This window comes from Lissotriton helveticus, chromosome 9 (genome assembly GCF_964261635.1).
Source record: "Lissotriton helveticus chromosome 9, aLisHel1.1, whole genome shotgun sequence".
Classification (NCBI taxonomy): Eukaryota; Metazoa; Chordata; class Amphibia; order Caudata; family Salamandridae; genus Lissotriton; species Lissotriton helveticus.
In genome coordinates, this window is record NC_136070.1 from 815,081,249 (window position 1) to 815,106,874 (window position 25,626).

The following is a 25,626-nucleotide window of genomic DNA, read 5'->3' on the forward strand; positions in this document are numbered from 1 at the left end:
AGAAGATCCACTGGAGGGGACAAGTCAAGCTGTGGGGGTGTCTGAAGAGGCTGGTAACTCATCTGATCAAGCTGAAGGAAATCACGACAACAGTGACACTGAGTCTGCCTCTGAATGGGGAAGTGACTGTGAAGGCGATTTGAGCGCAGAGCAAGCTGGAAGTAGTGATGAGCAGGGTGTGCAAACGAGAAGCAGAAGAGTGAGAAGCGCAGAGGCTCATTGGCCTGAGAGGCGGAGGCGATTGAACGTAAGATTGGCTTCCGAAAGAGATCTTGCCCCTGTATCTGAAGAATCCGACCAGGACGAGGGAGAACAAGAAACAGAGCAAAGAGGTCCGAGGAGGTCAAGGAGGGTGAGAATACCTCGTCGAAGATACGCCACTCCTGAGTGGACCTATCCTGTCACAAATGCCCTGTGTACTGAGATCAGGGAGGGTGAGGGCTGTGACAGTGACCAGTACGACCCCAAATGTTAAGTTGGAAGTGGTGCTGTTGGTACCAGGACTTGAGATCGAAGGCGTACTGACACTCACCATTCCTAATCCCCCTTACCTAAGCAAGATACTTGATCTAATCCTGGATAGACTTATTTTTCCTACATTTGGTCCAGAAATACCATCTTACGAATCGGTTGTGCTTCGCATGGAACTTCTGGATTATGTGCTAAGTGCAGTTGGAGCAAGTGTGATCATCGATTATTAAAGACTTTTACAAATAGCTGTTGAACTAACCTAGAGCCGAGTGGAAGAAGAAGAAATTTAGGGACTTTCCACAGAGGACGGAGAAGGGTTAGGGTTGTCCGTTGCTGATGCCAGCGAAGAGCTAAATAGGGGGTTTCTGCTTTCAGAGGTGTGGTTCGAGAGACTCAAATAACCAAGAAAGAGACTTTGGGTTGTCGCTGAGAACGAACTATATTGTTCAGAGACCATGGAGGCTGGAAACCCGACTTGTAGGGCTAAGTGCATTGTAGGCACTCTTTTAGGAGGAGTGATATTCTTTATATTTTTAGTAGTTATAGTTTCCTATTTAGTACCACATGAGCAGGCAGTGAAGGTTGAGGGAACACCGACACCTACCACTTCTAGCAAGAAAGAAGTCAAAGTAGGAGCAGAGAAGGCTTTGCTAGAAGAGGAGAGTCGTAGGTTACATGCAGATCTGTCTAAAGGAAATTTTGGACAGAATGCGTATGCAAAGTTGTTGTATGAATACATTGATGCGATGGATGCGAAAGACTGCTATGTGTGTATGCAATTGCCGGCTTCAGTAGATGAGGGTATTAGATACCATCACCTTCCATTGACATATGGTATTTCATGTAGTCTGCTGCTTAGCATATTTTACGGGCGAAACCATTTTGAGTATTTCTTTTCGAATTATGATGCTGTGTTACCAGAAGTCCCTGCTTATAAACACTTGAAAAAGTTCGATTATTATAAGTCAGAGGGTAGACTTGGATATTTCTTCATTCCGACACAAGAGTTAGACACCTCATATGCACACCGACACAATTTGACATGTCTGTTGTCAGAGACAGAGAAAAAGTTCATTGAGCAAGTTGAGGACAGGTACAAAAGGCAAAAACAGTTGCGAGATTCAGGGCAAGGTAAAGCTGATTGGACGGATGAGGAGAAGCAGCACAGGTCAAGAGGGAGTTATGGTCCGATAGCTCTAGATGAAGTGCAGAAAGGGAAGTTGTGCATTCACCGACCACAGACGTATTATGAAAATGTGTATGTGGGTCATACTACATGTGAACACACTTTCACAATGGAGTATTACACGAAGGATTTCTTGCAGAGTGTGGTGCAGGTGATTCCTACTGTTTACTTTGTCTGCGGAAGGAATGCGTATGTAAGATTGCCGGAAAAGTGGTATGGAACGTGTTATCTAGCGATCATTTTTCCCAAGATTTACCATACTGAGGATTTTGCTCTTTTGGAGGGAGGACGGCAGACGAGGGTAAAGCGAGGTGAAAGTGCTGGTGCAATAGTTGGAGATGTGTTTGGAGCAGTAATACCTATGTTGGGAGTGATTTTGAATGACGTGAAGATACGGCGGTTGGCAACTGTGGTGGATGAACTATCAATGAGTACAGCTAAGTCATTAGTGTTGGTTGAGGGTGAGATGTTGTCGATAAGGACAATGGTTTTACAGAACCGTCTTGCTTTAGACGTCCTTCTAGCAAAAGAGGGAGGAGTCTGTAAACTTTTGAAGGTACAGGAATGTTGCACGTATATTCCAGACAATTCCAAGGATCTGGAGAAATATATAAGTAACATTACTGCGATCCATTATGAAATTGAAGATTTGACGCAAGAGAACGCGTGGGAGAAGGTTGGCAAGGGATTTGGAAATGTTGAAAACTGGTTTGCAAATCTGGGAAGAAGTTTCCTTGGGTTTGTACTGAAACCCCTCATCATAGTGGTGGCATGTGTGATTGGGTTGTGGGGTTTGGTACGAGTGTACAAGTGGTACAGGTCAACTAGGATGGAAAGATCGATGAGAGTACAAGAGCAAAGAATGGAGAGCCTACAGGACAGTCAATATCGGAGCTTGAGAGCATTGGAGATGCTCAAGCGAGGGAAAATGGCGTCAAGCTCTGTTTAACTCGGTTCTTACCCTTAGGGATGGTGTGATGATGGTGATGACACAGGTCATCAAAGGGGGGAACTGAGAGAGCGCCAAACAGAAGAAAAATGTTGTAGGGGTGTACCATATGTACAAGTAGTTAACACCCGCATATATAGAGGACTTACTAATCGTGTTCAAAATGTAATGTAGGGTTGAGGACTAATGTACTTGGTATTAGAAATACATGTAGAGCTAATGTTAAGAGTTTTGAAAATCAATAATGCCGCTTTAACATAGAAATGTCGTTTGACGTGAAGCCTTTCACTAATAAGAGGTGTGTTTTAGTAAGATCACCATTGTGTATTTAGTTCCGCTTTATTAACCACTTGGATGCTAATGACAATGTGAACTCGTCATGAAGCACACTGGAGCTGTGCTCATGACAAGGTCAACTCGTCATGTATAATGGGAATCAAGAAGCTTCAGCGCAGGACGGGAAAACCCCTTAGCAGCCAAGGTGTTAAAGTTCATAGTGTACCTATTACACGTTATAAAGGTATTGAAGTAGAAAATGTATTTGCTTTAAAGATGGAGGCTTAAAGAACGAAAGAGATGTTAATGTTAGGATGTTGGGCCTATAAGCATGCAGAAGCCCAGTTCATGAAAATTGTGTAGGCCTGATTGAGAATGTCTTGCTTAGCATTAAATCGTAGAAATGTTTTATGAAGAAAGCTGCCTTTAGCTAAAGTCAATTGCAACATTAAAGAATTTGTGAGCCGATTCACATGTATTCCTTTGCAGGTGCCGGACCAAGTAGACAGTAAAGTAGAAGGGCCCATTGTGTATGAGTGTTAGGATGCTAGACTCAGACATGGAGGAGTAGCCGAGGAATTCAAGGAAGCAACTTGAAGCGAAGGAGAGTCTGGGACCCAAGGACGTCTTAACGGACAAGGATGGAGATGTGCCATAATGGAAAATTCTGAAAACCAACACTTTTGAGAGGGGCGTACCTGACGGCGTGTCATCTGCATTGTGGGGTTTTGTATTAGGGACAGCACCCCGAGGGTGGAAGCAGAGTAGATGGGCTGAGAGGCGAGAGGGAGCGGTTGGTTGGCAGAGAGCTTAGCTATGACTGAGAGATCTCTAGACTAAGTAGAAGGAAAGTGAGTGAACTTCGTTGGAAGTTACCACTGCTGACACCTTTATTAGATTGGGCTATTGCTGAGTAGGGATGTCACTTAGTATAGTGTAGGGACAGATTAACCTGATTTATACTCTTTTCCAATGCATACTAGAACTCAGGTTATAGCAATTCTTGTTAGCCTGATGATTCTCGAATTGATTCTTGTATTATTCATAAGCCGTCTGAGACTTTTCCGTAGGGTTATCTTTGTATTAGTGCCTGTTTATCTTCTGAACCTTTTGCTGAGGTGTTTATACCTTCAGTTGTTTTTGGTTATGTAATAAATCTTCAAACTTAGTCCTTAGTCGGTAGTTCTTTGGGGGAAAACAATGGGAATCGTTGAAATTTGATTGACTATTGGTGGATAGATTGCCTAATTCATTCTATGACAGGTAAAAAGGTCCAGTCGACCTGTGACGGGATTCTGGAGAATGGTAAGCAGACTCTAGAAGGAAAATCCCGCCCTATCAGCATTAGAGGGAGCTTCTTCATATAGAAGCTTCAACTGGGGAGCAAGTAACGGGGCATAAGCTTTATAGAATTTGGCTGGTAAGCCATCAGGACCTGGGGTTCTGCCAGTGGCTAGCGCCGGGATGCTTTTCTGTATCTCATATTGAGTGAGAAGTTCATCTGACTCTGCTGTTGCTCTGGTGTGATGCGGGCAGTGAGACAGAGGAAAAAAACAAATGACGTTCGTCGGGGTGTTCGACCGATATAGGGATGTGTAATGTTGCACGGGCTCAGTATGTATCTCATTCTGAGTATGGATAAGGTATCAGTAGAGGGGCGCAGTGCCAGAATGGGGAACAAGATTGTTCTTGGTGAATGAGCCAAGCTAACAAGCAGCCCGATCTGTCAGCAGCAGCATGCGGGCGAACCAAGTGAGCTGCATAGTTGAGACTGCGCTGTTTCTCTAGCAGAGACGTGTTCTGCACGCTGAGTTGCTAACTGGCATACCTCAGTTGGAATGTGCACTGCGTGAGTTTCACATCAGAGAAGTGTTTTTTCAAGGCGTGTAAGATCGATTTCAATGGATTTCTGCTGCGTACCCAGGCAGTGTCCCTGGACGATGACCTTAAAGGCGTCCAATTCAAGAAGCTGCATGGACACCGTACAGTTGTTGTGTTCGAAGTATTCTACCATTGCAGAGCTCAAGGCTACCTAAAAAGGAGGGTCCTCCAGGGCCCCCACTGCAACCGCCATGTGGAGATTGCAGGTGGATTGTCGTCACACAACAACTGCAAGAATTATGGGTTGTGATCTGAATGATACCAAGGGCAGCAAGTTGGTCGTACAGACAATCGTGTCAAGCCTGATATGCAATTGGTGCAGGCTAGAGAAGAACAAGTATACCATGGTTGTGGGGTTACGGAGACGCCATACATCTATCAATTGCCAATGGTGAAGCCAATCCTGCAGTGCACACGCTGCTGAGCCGTGGGCGCGCTGGGAAATGGGGGAACTGAACGGTCGAGCCCTGGCTCAGCAACAGAGTTAGTCACCTCCTATGAGCCACGGCAGCCTTTTCCAGTGGGAAAGCCTGCAGGACATTTTGTCAAGAAAAGTGGCTTGAATCGAATTTGGTGCATAGACCAACCCGATAAGTATCTGTCGGTCATCCAGACAGCCTATCACAAAAAGTATCAGCCTTCTGCATCAATATCAGAGTCTTCTGTCATAAAGGGAGCCCCTGGCCTAATCCACACCAGTGCTCCTCTTGCACAGGTAGAAAAATGAGTGGCAAGTAATTGTCTACACCAGTGCTTCTGGAGACTTCCCGGAGTGTTAAGTGCATCTCCTGTAGGAAAGTAATATGTGTAGGAAGACGTCTGAGGTAATAATAGATGGAGTATCTGCTTCTAGGTGATTGGATGCCCCATGCGTTTGAGGTAAGAATATTAATTGGAGTCACCAGTGCAGACAGGTCATATAGAGTCGCAACAGCGGCTAGCTTGTCTGGGCGTGGGTGCGGGTGCGGTGTCAGGCTCCTACAAACAACAAAAACATAAGAAAACAACAGCAAGCATATTTCCCCCAAACTAATGAACAATCCAGTTCTTTTTAATTAGCAGAAAGTAATAAAGGAAAACACCTGTGGATAGCGCAGGGAGCATAAAATTTGAGAAGAGTTGCCCCTACAATGACAAGTGAAAGAGCAATAACAGCACACTTTACATAGTGTTAGGTAAAACTGTGATTGAACACAAGGCAAATATAACATTGTATACCTGTGGAGGGAAGTGGGGGGAGGAGGGAGCAAGAGCAGACAGGTCATGTTATGCAACAAGTATTACCTTTTGACATGGTGTACTGCGATATAAGGTCAATCATAGTGCGATTTAAATTTTCAGAGGCTTTGCAAGAGTTCTTCGATGATACAGTACGTCTAAGTTCAAGTCAGATTATGTCATCGGCGTTACATCGGGAGGCGCGGATAGAAGGACCAATATTAGGAGTCCTCCTCACTGCTGGATCCAGCAGGGCCGTCATCAAGGTCCAAGGCCTGCACCGCTTCTCACTTGGCTGCTGCTGTTTGTAAGGACCTGCGTTGGTCCTGTATAATTTGCTCCACATCAGGAGCATGATCCGGCCTAGGAAGATGATTTCTATGCCACCTGCCTCTATGGCGATGGTTCAACGACACCAGTGCCCCTCTTGTACAGGTAAAAAATCTAGTGGCAAATAATTGTCTATGCTAGCGCTTCTGGAGACTTCCTAGAGTGTTAAGTGCATCTCCTGTAGAAAAGTAATATGGGTAAAAAGACATCTGAGGTAAGAATAGATGGAGTATCTGCGTGTAGGTAAGTGGATGCCCCATACGTTTGAGGTAAGAATATTAATTGGAGTCATCAGTGTAGTATTTTTTGTAATCTCTTCTTGGTCATGGTGGAACCTAAATGGGAACCGTGAGCTAACTTGATTAAACTCTTTCTCACTTTGGTAGGTGAAATCAAGAGATCACCTCTCAAAAGAAAACCTTTTTCTATACTGAGATCATCAGCAACTTGAACATACGTTTTGAAGTCAGAAGATAAGTTTCTGACCGGTGGCCACTTACTCAAAATATATTCTTTAACTTTAATAAAAACAGGGTCATTGTTAATTAAGCTTAACCAGTCAGACTCACTACAAACTTGTTCTGTTTCATTAAAATCATCAACATAAGATACCACACATTCTGTGTCTTCGTCTGCTTTTGGTTCTGAAGAAATTGGTAAACGTGACAAGAAATCTGCTCTTATGTTGTTTTTGCCAGCTATTTGTTTTATCGAAAAAGTGTACTCTTGAAGTTTTGCTAACAGCCTAGCTAACCTTACAGAGGCTTTACCATTACCCCTGCCACATCCATCCACCATGAAGGTTAATGGTTTGTGATCTGTGATTAATTCAAATTGTTTACCCCACAAGTACATTTTGAGCTTCTCAACAGCCCATACACAGGCAAGTGCCTCCCTCTCTATTGTACTGTAGTGAATTTCAGAATCATGCAAACGTCTGGATATAAAAGCAACAGTATGTACATTTCCATTTACTTTCTGTGTGATGACAGCTCCAATACCAACAGAGCTAGCATCGACCGTGGTGACATTGGTACATTCTGGATCATACAGTTTTAACGTTGGAGCATTAACAATTGCACTTTTAATCTCTGCAAAGGCCAAATCTTGAAGTTCTGACCACAAAAATGTTTCACCCTAGCGCAATAACATACTCAAAGGCTCCACAATATCAGAATAGTTTTCAATAAAACATGAATAATATTCACTGAGACCCAAAAACGATCTCAGTAAATCTTTATCTTCCAGTTTAGGAGCATCCGAAATTGCCTTGACTAAGTTCAGTTTAGGTTTGATCCCACTTCCACTCAAGATATGGCCTAAGTATTCTATTTCAGTTTGAAGAAATGTACACTTATTTTTAGAAACAGTCATGCCTCTCTCATTTAATTTGTGGAGCACAATGTTTAGGATTTTATTGTGCTCTTCAATGGTACTGGCAAGTATCAGAATATCATCCTGAAATTTCTGAACACCCACTACCCCTTTTAAAATACATGCCATCCACTTTTGGAAGACACTAGCTGATGAAGTCAAACCGAATGGAAGTCTGATAAATCTATGTGCTCCCAAAGTGAATTTAGTATAATCTTTGGAATCCTCAGCTAGTTTAACTTGGTGATATGCCGATTTGAGATCTATTAAAGAAAAATATTTCAACCCAGCAGTAGCTGCTAACATCTCTTGGATTTTGGGTAAAGGATAACAATCCACCAAAATATACAAGAGCGATATACATGCAATAGCTTGTGCCTGGATGGTTGTACTGTGATGCAGACATAGAACAGCTTTAAGTCACACTTAATACTGGAGAGTAGGAGAAGATAGAAATTATAATAATGATGCATAATCAAATGTATGTACCTGTTTAATATGAAGTGTTACACTGTATGGTGTTTATGTTTGGAAAACAATAAATATATATATTTTTTTAAATCCTCCAAAATATTCTTGTTTAAAGACCTCAAATCTGCGCATAAACGCATAACGCCAGTTTTCTTTTTAATCAAAACAATTGCAGAAACCCATTCTGCTGAGTCAGTCTGTTCTATACCCTTTTCTTCAACTAATTTGTTGAGAACATTTTGCACTTCATTTCTGACTGATAAAGGAATTGACCTTACCTTATGTTTTACAGGAATAGCATTTTCTTCAACCTAATGGAATGCTCAAAACCATTGACACAACCAATACGGTCTTCAAACAGTGAATCACATTTACAAAGTACAGATTCTACATTATCCAAAGAAGAATAAGAAACAGAAGAATTGATAGAAGAAACAACATCATCCAAAACAATAGGATCATCGACACCTGGCTTAAGAATGATACCTAAACGAGCTAGATCCTTCCAACCTACAATGTTTCTTCTGCGTTCGGCAACATATACTTTGGTTGACATGGACCTCCCTTTAATATTTAACTGATCCTGAAAATAGTCAGAAACAATAGTAACTGGCGAACCTGAATCCGCCATAATATTCAATTGGACCTTACCTATATATGTAACTCCAAGAGGACCTTCAATGGAATTGCATGGATCATCAAATGTCAAAACAATATTGGACCACATATCTTTTTCAAAACCATCTACATTTCTAACTTTGACTCTCTGGATGCGATTTGGTTTAAAATTCTTACAAACATCAGCAAAATGCCCTACCTTAAAACATTTAGTGCATTTCTTCCCCAGTGCAGGACATCCTGAAAAAACTGCTGTATGATTTTTTGAACCACACCTAAAACAAACAAAATAATTAGAATCTGTAAAACTATTCTGTTTGATTCTTTTGTCATTGCTATTATCACTTTTCTTTTTCTCATGCATATAAAAAACATTAGTCTTTGGGTTTCTCTCAGCTGAAAGTTCCTTTGAGCTTTCAAGAGAGCGCTCAATTCCCTTGGCAATGTCTATGGCTTCCTGGAGAGAAGGGTTTCTGCACGCCAACAGTCTCTCCTGAATCTTTTTTTCAAAACAATAAAAAACAAGCTGGTCTCATAGATATATATATATCTACAATTTCATTAAATTCACATTTGGTGGCCAGAACACGTAAACAAGCAATGTATTCCTCAATTGTTTCTGTTTCCAACTGTCACAGCGAAACGATGTCTACCAATCGTTATGTTTGGCTCCTCTCCAAATTGCTTTTCTAAGCGCTTGATAGCTTCCTGATACTCATCAAGAGGTAGGAATTGACCTGGAGGTACTTCATAGTCAGGTAAACTATCAAAAATGTCTTGACCTGCTACACCCAATAAGCCAAACATAATTGTTTTTTTCCTTTCAGGTTCATATTTCTTTCCATCAATGGCCACAATAGTTCTCAAAAGCACATAGACATTTTTTCCACTTCATAGCAGGTTTGCCAGGGTCAGTTAGAAACGCTGCAGGTGCACTAATGTTAGAATTACTAGACATTGCTTCACTAACAAAATAACCTTATTTTTAAATTGTGGAATCAATTTTGAAGAATTAGAAGATATTGTAATATAAATAGTTTTGTTTAACTTTGTTTTATTAAGTTTCAAGAGCATCAGCTATTATGCATTACAACATTCATGTGCCCCTTGGGGGCGTGGCTAACCTAGCCAAGATGGTGGACGGGTTCCCTTAGAGCTCCGGAGGGCTACCCACCACACCGACAATGAAAGCCACCATCCAGCTGAAATAACCTCACCATCGGCAACGGGAAACTCCCGAGACAGCCTGGGAGGTCTCGGAGAGACACGGCGAGCCCGAGGCGTACCCGAACCAGCTCCTAAAGCCCCCGGCGGATCCTCCTCCAAAATGGCGGCGCCCAGGAACTAACACGGGAGGCCCCGAGAGCTCGGAGCGGTCCCCTCAGACATCGGACCCGGGAGTGACCAACGTACCTTACCGGTAAGCGGAGACACCCGGTGAAGACTTCCGCTCGCAAGATTCAGCGGATTCCGATGGTGGGCTGTGGGCCTCAGACTCGGAGCAGACGCACGGCAGTCAGGGCGCCGATTGCACTCCCTCTGAGGCGGGGGAACCCAGACAGACACTATCCCCGGGGACCCATCGCAGTGAATACTCGGGGAAACCGACACTGACCCCACCGAACGACGCTGGACACCGGGGAGGATCACTGCGGAGGATCCTGGGAAGACCCCAACCCAAAATGGCGCCACCGGAGCGAGCTGACTAAGGGAGACACCGGAGCCCTGATCTGGGAGCTCAGGGGTCGGCGCCGATGAATACCATTTGGAGACTGCGCGCCACCACTACCATGTGCATTCCAGCGACGAGCCCTGATACCTGGCTGGAGACCCCCGGTGACTGACCCAGGGCCCTCTGGGAAGTGTCGACCCCCGGTGACTGTACCCATCGGGTGGCCACTACAGTGTAGGCGAGAAGAGTCTGCTCCCCCATTCGCAGACGCACCATAAGACCCCCAAAATCGAGGAGCCTGAAAGATTCACGCCGGAAAGAGGAGACCCCGGAGACCCAGCTCACACAGCGTTACAGAGGGCAAGAACCTGAACCACAACTAACGGTCGGTCCGGACCGGCGGGTCACCAACGATAATCATGGGACGACCACAACGGACGGTGCCTGCGACACCGGCGCCGGTTCAGAGAAGATCACCTTCCCCGGGCCCCTCACGTGGACCAAAGACCGGAGGCCCCCCACAAGAATCGAACATGTCTACAAAACTAGATAAAGTCCTGGCGGCCATCGAACACTCACGGGTCTCCATGGAAACTAAATTTGGGGAACTGGCCTCGGACATCACCCTACTACGTGACGACCACAGGAAGCTGGCGGATAAGGTGAAACAAGAGAGCCACACGATCCAAGAACTGAAACACCAAGTCCATCTCAATCAGAAAGCCATCAAGGATCTGCAAGAGAAGGTCGCCTCTCTCGAACGCAAGACGGACGACTTAGAAGGACGCTCTAGACGGAGTAACATACGTCTGATCAATCTGCCGGAGGGAGTGGAGAAGGAAGACCCTATCCGATTCATAGAGACCTGGATCAAAACGTTCACCCGGACTCAGGATCTAACGCCATTCTTTTCAGTAGAAAGGGCGCACAGGGTCCCGACAGGTCGCCCTCGCACTGGCTTCCCACCCAGACCATTCATCCTGAAACTTCTACACTATCAGGACAGAGACACGATTCTACGGGCGGCCAGGCAAGCGCAAGTCCTCAGAGTAGAAGACAAGAATGTGATGGTGTTCTTGGACTATTCACAAGCAGTGCAACGCCAACGCGCCACATTTCTGGCAGTAAAGCAAGCCTTGCGACAACATAAGATTCAATATGCCCTCCTGTTCCCAGCCCGCCTCAAAATCATCTACGAAGAGACAACGCATTTCTTCACGGATCCCGAGGAGGCAAGACACTGGTTAGACCATCGCAGTCAACCCCGATCAGACCGCGAGGATACGCCGTCAAGCTCTGAGTCCACCAAACGACGACGACTGCGAGCCAGGAAGGTCACTCTCACGCATATGACTCGACCACTGTCGCCCAAAACCAAGCGGGTCCCGAACCTGGAGCAAATAATAGCAGATCGACGGAAAGCCATCCAAGCAGCGACAGAGGTCAGCCAACAGAATGACGGGCAGGAGATGGTCAGAGGTCCACACATCTTCACGTCCGATGACGAGGGCCAGAGCGACTTCCGCACCTCCAGAGATGGTTCAGCCTCCCCACCGCTGGTGACCCCGCAAACGGCGGATACGCTCATTTGATAGCAACTACTGCAACCGGCGGTAAGAATGAACTGGTGGAGCAACCTGCCGACGGGGCACGTCGAGAAGACACACCTAAGGTACGGGTGGTGGCATACACACACGCAGAGACACAATAAGGTGGGTGGCCTCGACCCGAGATCGGGGTCCCGCCACTTCAGCACCCCCTCACACCAAACGAACTAGAGACAGTACGAGATGTACAGTTTGGGCTCAACGTGCTTCACAGAGAGCCCCTTCAGTTGGGACTGTTTCCCTTATATTGTTTCCAAGTTACATCCTTTCCCTTTCAACCCTGATACCCGCACGGGAGGTGGTACTTTGGTCACGGCGCTATCGCATACAGAGGGAGGTCACGCGAGCGAGAGGGTCAATGGGTATAATTGTGAGGGGGAGAGTACATCAACTAACACGATAGACATTCCTACATGACTAAACCTCCTAACTCGGACTTTACTTTTATCACACTGAATGTCAGAGGACTACACACAGCAAGCAAAAGATATGCAGTCTATGCATACCTAAAGAGACAAAAGGCTCATATAGCCCTCCTCCAAGAGACCCACTTGACGACAACTGAAGCCGGCAAGCTGCAGAGGAAATGGAGGGGTACGATCTGTGCCACAGGGTACTCGGCATTTGCTAGGGGAACACTTATATGGATCAGGCCGGGAGTCCCCTTCAGGGAACAATCCAGGGTGGTGGATAAGGAAGGACGCTATGTATTACTGGAGGGACAATTAGATGGACAGTCTATTCTGATAGGCAGTATATATACCCCTAATGTGGAACAAAACACCTTCTGGCCTCGTCTCACGACTATACTGGCACATCACACACACACCCCCTTGCTGCTAGGGGGGGACTATAACAGTGTCCTAGACATGGCCCTCGACCGGTCCCGCCCCCCGCCACCACGGTCACCAATCCACAGACAGACGGAAATATTCAATGAGTGGGTACAACACTGGACACTGACGGACACATGGAGATCACTGAACCCCACAACGAAACTGTATTCGTTTCACTCTGTCCCACACGATCTCCGGGTGCGACTTGACCGATTTCTCTGCTCCTCTACTGTACACGCCAAAGCCAGACACACGGACTACCTAAGCAGAGTACTGTCAGATCATGACGCCCATGTCCTGACCCTCCGATGGAAACCGCCCCACCCCCCGGTACCGACCTGGAAGCTCCCTCGGGAGTGCCTCACAGACCCGGCATTCACGCACGACCACGGGGAACACCTGCAGGAACACTTCAGACTCAATGCGGGCTCATCGTCCTCTAGTCTTATTGAGTGGGACGCACACAAAGTGGTGGCGAGGGGGCACTGCATTCAACAAGTGGTAGGAGTTCGAAAAGTACTAGAAGGCGCACTACAAACCACAGAACAGGAACTGGCAGCCATATCGCAAGCAGATGACCGCGGCGAGGTGACCCAGTTGCAAATAGCAGCAGCTAAGACGAAATATGCCTAGACGTTGCGGGACCTACGAAAATATAATTTCAGAAAATATGCCAGTAGGGTACACCGGGAGGGCAACAGGAGCGGCACGCTGTTGGCATGGTTGGTCCGACAAGACCCTGACCTGAAACCTATCACGGAAATCACTGACCACAATGGTCACCTCCAGACCTCCCAGGTAGCGATTATGCAGGTTTTTTACACATATTACTCGCACATATACCAAACCTCCAGCCAGGTCGATGCCCTAGAGGTGTCCAACTTCCTACTCCCTCTACCAATTCCCCAGATCTTGCCAGCACTCCGCAAGGACCTGGACAAAAAAATAACGCAAACGGAGATTAAAGCAGCGATAGGGATGCTTGCCAGAAACAAGGCCCCAGGAATCGACGGCTTCCCCCTCGAGTACTATCAGACGTTCGTGACTCACCTTGCCCCGCGACTAACGACCATGCTCGACGACGCTTCCAAGTCGGGAATCCTCCCGCGTTCCCTCAGAGAACCCTTAATAGTATCGTTCTTAAAACCACATAGGGACCCCCGACTCCCATCATCCTACAGACCGATCACGTTACTCAACTCGGACTGTAAGATCCTAGGGAAACTGTTAGCGACCAGATATGCCCAAGTCGTGCCCCAATTGGTCCACCCCGACCAAAACGGATTCGTACCAAACCGCAATACGTCTCAAAATCTCCGTAGACTCTTCCATGTCCAGGACATGGCCCGAACCCAGTTCCCGAATGCGGCTTGCCTCATACTAGACCTTGAGAAGGCATTTGACACCCTCCTATGGCCATATCTGTTCGCAGTCATCACCAAGAACAACTTTGGCCTCCGCCTCATCTCTTACACTAAACTCTTGTACACCCAACTCAGATCCAGGGTCCGGATAGGCACTTATATCTCCCCGGAATTCACCGTAAACAGAGGGACCAGACAAGGGTGCCCGTTGTCACCCCTCTTATTCGCCCTAGCGGTGGAACCTTTGGCGATACGCCTGAGACAGGAGGGGGAAGACTGGGGTATCCCCCTAGCGCATATGCGACACTGCGTATCACTGTACGCGGATGACCTCCTGATCTACGTTAGAGATGCCAAGAGCGACCTGACGGGCATCTGGACAACGTTGGAGGAGTTTGCAACGGTCTCAGGCCTAAGAGTCAACTGGGGGAAATCGTCCATATACCCACTAAGCCCCCATATGGCCCCATTCGAGATCCGAATGGGTACTCAATCACTCGCCTGGAATGCCGACGCCCCTCGATACCTGGGAATACGACTGTACCATGCCCCGGAAGATCTATACACAGGAAATCACCGCAGGACGCTAGCCGGCCTAAGGTCAGCGGCTACCTTCTGGAAGACACTCCCACTGGCGCCCATAGGCCGAGTGGCATTGGCAAAAATTATCATGCTCCCCCGCCTGCTATACAGCTTCACGAATCTCCCAGTGATTCCACCCCGATCATTTTTCGGTGAACTGAACACTCTTCTGATAGACTTGATATGGGGAGGGGGCCGGAAACGAGTGGCGCTCACCACACTCTACCTACCTACCACGGAGGGGGGACTGGGAGCACCAGCCTTTGAGGCGTATTTTCTAGCGGCCCAACTCCAGTGGCTATCATACTGGACGGCGGGACGCCACACAGGAGAGACCAACACAAATACCGGCCCTCTCTCGCAGGCAGCGATCGCCAGACTCTTGTTACCGGGCACTAAGCCCCAGCGGACTCGCCCCCTGCAGGTGTCTGTCGCCCGAACGTGCATGATGCGGATACACCGCATGTCTAAAGCACAACCACCATACTCGCCTTTGCTACCGCTGGTGGGTTTCCCTCGCAGGAAATCGTATTACTCCCCGGGCACACTTCGAGTATGGACGGACCTAGGGGTCACAGAGATCGGGTCTTTGTACGAGGACGGACAGCTGCTGACGTTTAAGCAACTGATGGACCGATACGACATACCCCCTGGACAGTTTTTGCTACACAGGCAATTACTGGACATCAGCGAGACACAATGGAACCTTGGGGCCGACGAACCAGCGACACATCCGGTGATTCATTCGATCCTACACATGGGGGTGGGGAGGCACTTGGTAACTTGGCTCTACAGGGCGGTGCGCTCGTTAATCCTCCCGTCCCTCCAGCCCCTACGCCAGAAGTGGGAGACGGAATTGGGCAGAGTGGTCCACGACGGGGAATGGAAGTCTGCCCTGGAATATCCCAAAAAAGTCTCCAGGAACGCAAGGTTCCGCAATATACAGTTCAATGTCCTCCACAGGGCCTATCTCACACCGGGTCGCCTTCAACGATTTTTTCCAGACACACAGTTCGAATGCCCCCGATGCCGAACCCCAGGCGCAGATTTCAAGCACATGTTTTGGGATTGCCCCTCCCTCCGCCAGTATTGGGACACAATCCACCGAACCCTAGAAGAGACCACAACCATTACAGTCATGAACACATGGGAGGCATGCGCACTCGGAATTTTCCGTAAACGGAAAACTGAGAAAACAAAATACCGATTCCTCTCACTAGCAATTCTCTTAGCAAAACGCAGTATCGCCATGCACTGGAGAGCCCCTGCGGGGCCACCAGAGGCGGCATGGATAGGTGCAGTACTTAAATGGGGTAAAGCGGAAGAGGAGATACTACGGGAAGAGGAGGTGCGGGGACATCGTAAAAATCCCATATCCCAGGAGTGGGCCCAACTACTATACACCTTCACACAGACGACATGCCCTCAGGAGTCCCCCACTGCCACTCAGTCCCAACCACGGCTGACGGCACCGGCCCCCTTGTCTCCATAAACATATCATGGACTTTACACGCCGGCATGAGGTGACCACGAACATTGACCCCCCGAAATGCAGTCGCGAACCTCTGGTGCTAGCCAAAGACCTATACCCAGCGACTTACAAACACACATACTGTACTTCCACGCATTGACCTAGAAAACTCCCCCCTCCCGCCCCCTCCTCACTCTCTCCCCACCCCCGAGTTTACTAGTTCACCCCCATAGTTACTGGGAAAGTAGGCAAGCTTGAATCAGACAGAATGCTACTTGTACACGTTACCAACCAACTGATTACACACACAATCACCGCGGGGTCACATAGTATCATGTATCACCCACAAGCTTTAGATTCCCGTGGCGTCACCCGCACAATACCCGACATGACAAGTGCTAGCCCCCTTACGGGTGCAGCAGATAGTATAACATATGCAGAGCGATCCTGCTGGTGGTGAACTCTGTCGACGAGCTGGGAATCCACGGGATGCGTGCCACCAAGGCACACAGACAAGGACGGAAGAATGACAACGACCCTGCACTGTGAAATGCCTAACAAGAACCGCAGCCCTATTGTAATTATATCAGCCCAATGTTTGTAATGATCATTTAGCATCGAATGCACACTGTCGTATTATTCATGTAAAAGCAACCTAAAACCCAATAAACAAATTTAAAAAAAAAACAACAAAAAAAAACCATTCATGTGCCCCTTTTAGACACCAGCATCAATAATCCTTACCCATCCCTTAAATAGAAGGTTTTTAGGCTTGTAAGTCACTGGGATTTAATGTGTCCACGAAAGCGTGTCCGGGGCGAGCATCACTGAACTGCGTACCCGACCTCCCCATTAAGCACAACAACCCCCCGCCCCCAACTCCCCTCCCAACCCCCCTCCCTCCCCAACCGGTGTGTCGCTTCCTCACCCCGCAAAGGCGCCAAATCAACAAGCTGTCCCATTTCAGGTTACTTGGGCGTGTCATCCCGGGAAGAAGTGTCTGTGAGCCGCAGTAGTCGGAGGTATTTTGGGCACGTGATCTCATTGAATTCCTTGGTCAAAAGGGAGAGGAATGGCTGCCAGATGGTAGCGAATGTGGCTGTGGATTGGGTAAGGGTGGCTTGAATCCCCACAATGCCCAGTATATACCAAATTTTATGCAGCCAGCCTTGTGTGTGGGGCGCCTAGGAGTACCTCAGAGCAATAGGATATGATGAACAGCAGCCCCCATTGCTAGCCCCATCTGCTTCCCTCTGACCGATTTTAATGGGAATGTGAGTGCGTTTGGGAGCCCTAGGAGTGAGCAGGCTGGGAAGCAGGGAATTTCTGTATCAAATTGTGCATCTTTATTGTTAAGGACCGCCGTCCAGAAGTCTGTCACCTCTTTGCAGTCCCATAATAGGTGGGTCAGTGTCCCTATTTCATCACAACCCCTCCAGCAAGTGGGGCTGCGGTCTGGGTTCCCTTTATTTAAGCGGGCTGGAGACAAGTACCAATAAGTCGTGATCTTTACTGCTGTTTCCCTACTGGCAGTGTTCCTGGCTGTATGATGGGCCCTGTAGTATATGGCCTGCCATTCTTTGTCAGTGAGGCTTCTCCCTATTTCGGCTTCCCACCTTCTCTGGCCTGCGGAACGTTGCATGGGAGGCGATGGGCTAATCATTTAGTAGAGGTCTGTGATTGCTTGCCGGTCGGATTTCTCGTAGGTTGTGAGTCGCCTGCCAACCAGTGGAGGAGTTTCTGGCTGTGTCAGCCAGTGCCTAATCTGAAAATATTGGAATTGTTGTGGTGCTTTTAGATCATACATCTCAGTTAGGTCAGTGAGCTGAATGAAGCCGTCTAGGTCGAACAGGTGTCTCGCAGACCTGCATTCAGAGTTTCTCCACTGCCCGAACGCTAATACCTCCATCCCCGGAGCGAAGGCAGGGTTGTCAAATAGCGGCGTGATCGGCGAAGGGAAAGTGGTGAGCCCCCTTTGGACCGCCACCGTATTCCACACTTGCAGGATCGTGCGGGTGATGGGGGACTTATTGATGTATGTCGGTCTATCGGAACGATTAAAAAATGGGATCTTCCAGAGCGACATTTGTGCCATCGCTCTGTCTTGGAATAGCCATCTCTTCTCCGATTCGGGGCGGTTCCACTCTAAAAAATATTGCAACTGTGTCGCTTGGAAGTACCTCAACAAATTAGAAATCCCCAGACCTCCCTCTAGCGGAGCACGGTGGGCTAATTCTTTGCGCATCCGCGGGCGTTTCCCGGATCAAATAAAATGTTGTAATGCGTCCTGTAATTTCTTTAGCATTCCCATCGGGGGGAGTCACTGGAATGGTCTGGAATATATATAGGACCTTGGGGAGGATGGACATTTTGACTGCTGCCACTCGACCCAAAAGTGATAATGGCTGTTGCTGCCATCTCCTCATGTCTCCCTGTATTTGGGAGAGAAGATCTGAGTAGTTCCGATTGACTGTCTGCGTGGTGTTAGGTGTCAGGGTGATACCCAGATAAGGGACCGAGGTTTGAGATAACAGTCCCCCATATGCCTGAGGCCCGCCGTTGATCTTACGCGTGTTGTGGCCCAGCGGAAGGAGCATGGACTTACTGGAATTCATTTTGAAACCGGAGACCATCCCGAAGTCCTCTATTTCTTTTAGAAAGGCTGGCACAGATTGTGTGGGGTTGTCAAGTGCGGCCAAGATATCATTGGTATAAAGGCAGATGGTGTGTGGCTCGCCCCCGAAGATGATGCCCACTATATCAGGATTATATCGGATTCGCTGCGCAAGAGGTTCTATGTACAGTGCGATTAGGTGATGCGATAGTGGGCATCCTTGTCTGGTGCCTCGTCTGATATCAAAGGGTTGCGAGCCGCTGCCGTTGACGCGGATTGTTGCCCGGGGTGTGTCGTAGCAGATGGCGACCCAAGCCTGAAGCGGTCTGCTATTCCAAAGCGCATCAGTGTCTTATCTAGAAACCCTAAGTCCACCCGGTCAAACACCTTCTCAGAGTCAACCGAGAGTAACGTGGCGTCGGAATCGCGCAGGACGCGTTTGGTGTTATCACTGCATTGCCTGTTAGGAATAAATCCCGAATAATCAGGCTCTATGATGCCCGGTAAGCATGGGCCTAGTCTCGCAGTCAAAATCGCAGTAAAAAGTTTGAGGTCAAGGTTGAGCAGAGATATGGGCCTGTAGGCAGCACACTGGGTGGTGTATTTGCCCGGCTTAGGGAACACTATGATGTCTGCCGCGAGCATGTCAGGTGCAATTGAGCCTGGCCCTTGGAAGGAGTTAAATAGTCTGGTCAGGATCGGCGCCAACAGAGGCAAAATGTCTTATAAAAACCGGCAGAAAAGCCATCTGGTCCCGGTGCTTTCAGAAGCTTTAGGCGCGCTATTGCGCTGACCACTTCATCCGTCCGGATAGGTGCATCTAGTGAAGCAGCGGAGAAAAATATATCCTTAAATACTTTGTAAAAATGAAAACATTTGAATTTTGAATGTTCAGTCTTTGAACTTGAGAATAAACTAAATGAGTTTTTTGTTTTTTTAAATATTGTGAATTAACGTTAAAAGCGGAATGAAACAAAGCCCTGACCTAGAGAAAGTAAGCGGAAAGCATGTGCTATAAGTAACCAGTAGTTCTGCATCAAATTACCTTTGTTTTACTGAACAAAAGTCCGTAGCGGGTCAATCGGTAACTGACGAAAGCCAAAGCTATACGAAACTTACTTGAAGAAGACTGAATCCAAAATGGAGTCACGTAATGAATGTTACGTGCATGCATGAGTAGGCATTGAAGAGTACGTCATCACGATGTCAGTAACAGCTGATATTTACAACTTCACAATGACAGTTGCAGCCGAGCACCAGTTCTGCCGTTAACGGACATCCAACGGGCAACGAATATTCCACAGTAAAGTAAAACACATGAAATTGACACACGAATCGCGTTCATAGGTTAGCAGTTATTCGCTCCATAGGCAGACAAAATATGTAGTAACTTGCCTGAGCGATTTCATTTGAAGAACTTGCCTCACGACGTAAAAGTTGAAAAACAGCTGATCGCGCAAGAAATCACTGTCCACCACCTCTTTGAGAGCAAGAAAGGCCACTTTATTTAAGACAGGTGTATAAATCAAACATCTGTTCAACACATTTATTTATTAATTAATAAAATCCAAATCTTTCAGCTTGACTAAGCATCCCTACCTAGGAGTAATCCCCCCCCCCACCAAGTTAACCCTAACCAATACCAGAAACAGCTAACTCTTGAAGAATACCACCTAATTTCCTTTAACTGCCCTTTGAGGATGGACCAACCCGCTCCAGGCAGCCCACCCCCTACTAGAAACCGCCTACAAAAAAGAACAAGACACCTGTCCTAAAGTGGCAAGGCCAGAAGGCCATAGCAGCGCCGAAAGCACTGCAAAAAAGGGGAAAAAACCTATAGAGAAAAATGGGGGAAGGGTGGGTGGGGCAAAAGAACCTCCCTCTACAGCCTCCCACTAGCGCGTTCCTTTCCCGCCTGCCCTGGACCTATTTATAACCTCCCCTCTAATCAACCCCACCTGTCCTGTGCCCAGTCTCCCTCGCGCGAACACACCCAGGGAGAGACCGGCTCGCGCACGGCTCTCCCTGGGTCCCCCCTCGCTCAAGAAATCACTGTCCACCACCTCTTTGAGAGCAAGAAAGGCCACTTTATTTAAGACAGGTGTGTAAATCAAACATCTGTTCAAGACATTTATTTATTAATTAATAAAATCCTAATCTTTCAGCTTGACTAAGCATCCCTACCTAGGAGTAACCCCCCCCCCACCAAGTTAACCCTAACCAAAACCAGAAACAACTAACTCTTGAAGAATACCCCCTCATTTCCTTTAACTCCCCTTTGAGGATGGACCAACCCGCTCCAGGCTGCCCACCCCCCACTAGAAACCGCCACCCAGGAAAACCGCTAGAGTTTTCCTGTCCCACCCAAAGGCAAGGAAAAGGGGGTCGGGGAACACCACAATTGCACGTCCAGTACCTTAGCTATTAAATCACGCAATTCTAAAAGATAAAAGGAAAGACCCAATTGAGACAGGTGGACTCCATCCCCGCAAAATAAATGCTTCTCAGAAATTTGCAAATGAGGGTGAGCCAAACTATAGATGCATAATTCTTTACAAAACAGTCTCATAGAAGGATTCACTTTTTTCCGCGCTTTCTCCATGGCTGAATAATTCCGTGCCACAGTCCATTGTAAGCGTGGCACGAACTCCGTCCAGATCACCATGGTGCTCACCCAGGCGTCCTTGATGACTTCCAGATCCATTTTCATCAACTTGAGCAATGTCAAACCAGATAAGGAGACCAAATCGTTTTCTCCCAGGTGCAGCACCAGCAAATCAGGTGGGCCCCCTCCCCCCCGACACCAGGGCAGACCCAACGCATACCCCCTTTACCATGCCAGGAAACCTCATGTGTCAAACTGCTGAGCCCCAAAGTTCTTCCACAAAGCTGACGTGCAGCCGCTACTGCGGCCCATTTAACAAAAGAATGTCCAACAATCCACACCCTCCGCTTTGCTCCAGCCACCGCGTGCCAAGGACCTAGGAGAAAAACAAATGTTAGGAAAAACAAAGGCGAGCTATTTTCTTACATACTTTTCGCAACAACGCGACCTCCAACGCCCCATTCTGCGGATCTGGGACCAGTCCCACCCCAACCTGGCAGCCTCCGTCGCCGCCCCAATCCGAAAGGAATGAGTACCAAATTGAGAAGGATCCTGCCCCAGACCCAACAGCACCTTCCGTAGAACAGCCAACAACTGCGAAACAACAATCGGACTGCCATCAGCGTGACAAAAGATCACTCCCGGTGTAAAATGAGGGGATGCCAAGAAAACCTCCCATTCCCCCACAGGACAACAAGAAGCGAAACCGCTCCGTCCCAAGAAAACCCACTTGCCCCTACCCAACTGATCCGTTTTAGACATTCGCAACCAGAGGCGAACCCTATCGTGTTCCACCACCACTTCTCCGCTAGTCATACCCGCCCGGTCGCGCAAACCCAACAGCTCAGAAGCACGGAATGCCCCAAAAAATAACCACACAAAACACAAACGAAATTTCAGACGCTCAAAGGCATCATAACAGCAGACAGCCAACTGAGATAACATCAGTTGAAGCAAATCAAAAATCACCGGCTGCCGCAGCTTCTGAGCACCGGTCTGAAATCTACCCAAACCCTTCAAAACCTTCCTGACCAGCACCCCCCCAACAGGATCCCTCCCCCACCGAAGCTGCCCATAAAAAGATATCCCTGCCAGCTTACCCGAAATTGTTGTGTGGGAGAGGCCTTTGTCCACCAAATGCAACAAAAATTGCTCATCAGACAAACCCACCGGTGCCTGACCCAAAAAATCCTCACCAAACTGCAAAAATTCCCGCCAAGCCTGCAAATAACTCCGACGGGTGGAGGCAGCCACTGAATTCTCAACCAACTGTTGGACCCTCAATCCCCCAAGGCCCATACGTACTGTGGGATCGCTGTCGGTTCTAGATCCGTCCCAGGAGCCAATCTGCGGAATTCCGACCACTGAAATCGAGATAAAGCATCAGCAATACAATTAGTGGCCCCTGGAACATGTCTAGCTTTGAAGACAATATTCAGCTGCAAACACCGTAACATGAAAGCACGCAACAGCTTCAACACACTCAAATCCCTTGCACTTTGCCTGTTAACAAGGTCAACCACCGCCATATTGTCCACGTGGAACAACACAGATCTATTCCGGAACTCATCCCCCAATATGTACAGAGCCGCCAGCAAAGGGAACAATTCTAAAAAAGCAATGCTGCGACCCTGACCCTGCCAATGAACAGGCCAGCCAGCCGCGCACCAACGCCCTTCCCAAAAGATGCCGAAGCCGTTGGTTCCAGACGCGTCCGTGAAGAGCCGCACCTGACAGACGATGTCCTCATCCGCAAAAAACAAGGACACGCCGTTAAAGTCCTGCAGAAAATTCAACCAGATACACAAATCTGCTCAGACAGCTGTGGTAAGGCGCACCCGATGATGAGGAAGACTGGCTCCAGACAGGAACAAGCCCAGACGCCTACAGAACGTCCGACCCGCACGAACCACTCGACACGCAAAATTCAAGTATCCCAGCAGCTTCTGAACCTTCCGGAGCTCCAATTTGCGTTCGCCCAACACCAACCTGATGAAATCAGAGATTTCTCGCACCTTGCCAGCAGGCAACCTCGCCACCATATCCCTGGTATCGATCTCAATCCCCAAAAAGGTCAATGTGGTACATGGCCCCTCGGTCTTATCCGGCGCCAAAGGGACACCCAGCTCCTCGGTCATAGCCTGAAAGATCTCTAAGGCCAACTGACACTGCCCAGACTGACCCGCACCAATGAAAAGGAAGTCATCCAAATAATGACATACCAAATCATGGCCACTGATGAAAGTGAAGCGCCATTGCAGAAAAGTACTGAAAGTCTCGAAGAGGGCACAGGACACCGAACAGCCCATCGGCAAAACCTTGTCAACATAGAAATGGCCCCCAAAGTGCATACCCAAGAGACCAAAATCCCAAAAGGGGGGTTTGGGGGGATTACCCCCCCCCAAGAAAACTTTGGAAAAAAAGAAGAACAATTGTGCATTTTCAAGCAAATTTGAGAAAGCAGGAAGGTTAATAAAGCAATTGTGAAAGTGCAGTTATGCTTATTCAGTATAACCACAGAATGACCATGCAAGGTTCTACAGCATATTCTAAAACAGAACAAAACAAAACGCCCACTCTCCGACTTTTCCCACTTTCACTGAGCTATGATGGACTCTCTGCCCTCTTGCACTCTATGGCACCCATGCCCTGTGCACCGTCTACCACTGGGTCACACTCCCCCATGCGCATACCACTCGGTTTGTACTTGTAACCCCATCTTAGAGCCTTCATCCGCTTTTTTTGTTGTTGCAGTTTTTATATAACGCGAACTCGACCAGAAGGTATTGCAGCGCTTTACATGAACACCAATAACAATACACATCATTTTCGATAAACACGGGGAGATTAAGTAATTTGCCCAGAATCACAGGTTGTTGAGCCGAACCTGATTCCCCAGCTCCAAGGTCGGTAGGACATCCTGTCCCGTCACTCCCTCTGTGCCCTCGCTCATTCTATATCCGCCAGGTGCAATATCACACAATCTATGACCTTAAGTTAACCCCTTCTGTCCCAGCACCTTGTCTGCCCCCACCAATGCTGTGCCCGTCTCCCCCATGCTTTAATGACCCCGGTCCGCACGCTAGGAACTTTGAAAAATCCGAGTGTCTAGCACTTGGGCTTGATGTCAATACCCTCCTCTTGAACTTCATGGTCTGGTGCAGCTCATACTTCTCACTGATGACATCACCCCTGCCAGCTCTCCACAAGCTTTAGATTTAAAGCTACAAAAAATATTAGGTGTAATCCATTCACACAGTATTGCCGTATTCCTTAACAATCCACTTCATCACATAACTGTTACCACAAAACATTTCTGCACACCTCTAGTCTCCAATCTGATAACGTTATAACAACCATTCAGTGGCACTGAGTGACCCTTTGCTCTTTTATGCGGAGCACCTCAAAGTGAAACTCATACGTGCTGCCTGGTATTGATTCACTTATCAGGCTGTCTGCGCCCATCCTATTCCAGTGTGACATTAGCACACACTCCACATCGGCGGGTAGAGGCGGATCGGGGGGGAGGGGGATTGATGGGTGAAATAGCGAGTAAATGCATTTCAGTGGATGGTTGATTATATTGGTTTTGTGAATGGGTTTATGCGTAGATGGATGAGTGGGTACATGAGTGAGTGATTCGATAGGCGAATAAGCAGATAGGTGGATTAGTGGATCGAAGGATGGGTGAATGGGCTGATGGGTGGCTTAGTAGATGCCTGAGTGGATAAATGGAAGGGTTGATACATGGGTTGATGAATCAGTAACTGGGTGGATGAATGAGGTGAGTGGATGATTGAAATGGTGAGTGACTGTGCAGATTAACACCTGCATCAGACTTCTCACAAAGCTTTATCACAAGATCTTATACTTGTGTTCCGCAGCAGGAGAGCAGCAGGGTCAGTGGAGCCAAATCATATGGTGAACCCCCAAATCACAGCAGCCTAAATTTGTAAATGTTATGCCGGGTCACTCCTGCTAAGGAACTTTACTCTGCCTGTTGTTGCTTTGCAGAACCAGTGCTGCACATTGTGGCTGAGGTAGCAGGGGCCAGTGATCTTTAAGCTAAGCACAACTGTGGTTGAAAGATAACACCAGTAA

General features: G+C 47.7%; 1 pseudogene across 3 annotated transcripts in view; it reads right to left on the reverse strand.

Annotated features, from left to right (window-relative positions):
- LOC144781899 (adenosine receptor A1 pseudogene) overlaps window positions 1-25,626 on the reverse strand; it is a 316,798-nt pseudogene that overhangs the window by 278,344 nt on the left and 12,828 nt on the right. For all 3 annotated transcript variants that reach the window (XR_013601084.1, XR_013601090.1, XR_013601089.1), the window contains exon 2: window positions 8,974-9,049. The product of XR_013601084.1 is annotated as an adenosine receptor A1 pseudogene, transcript variant X2 (transcript). The remainder of the gene's footprint in view (window positions 1-8,973; window positions 9,050-25,626) is intronic.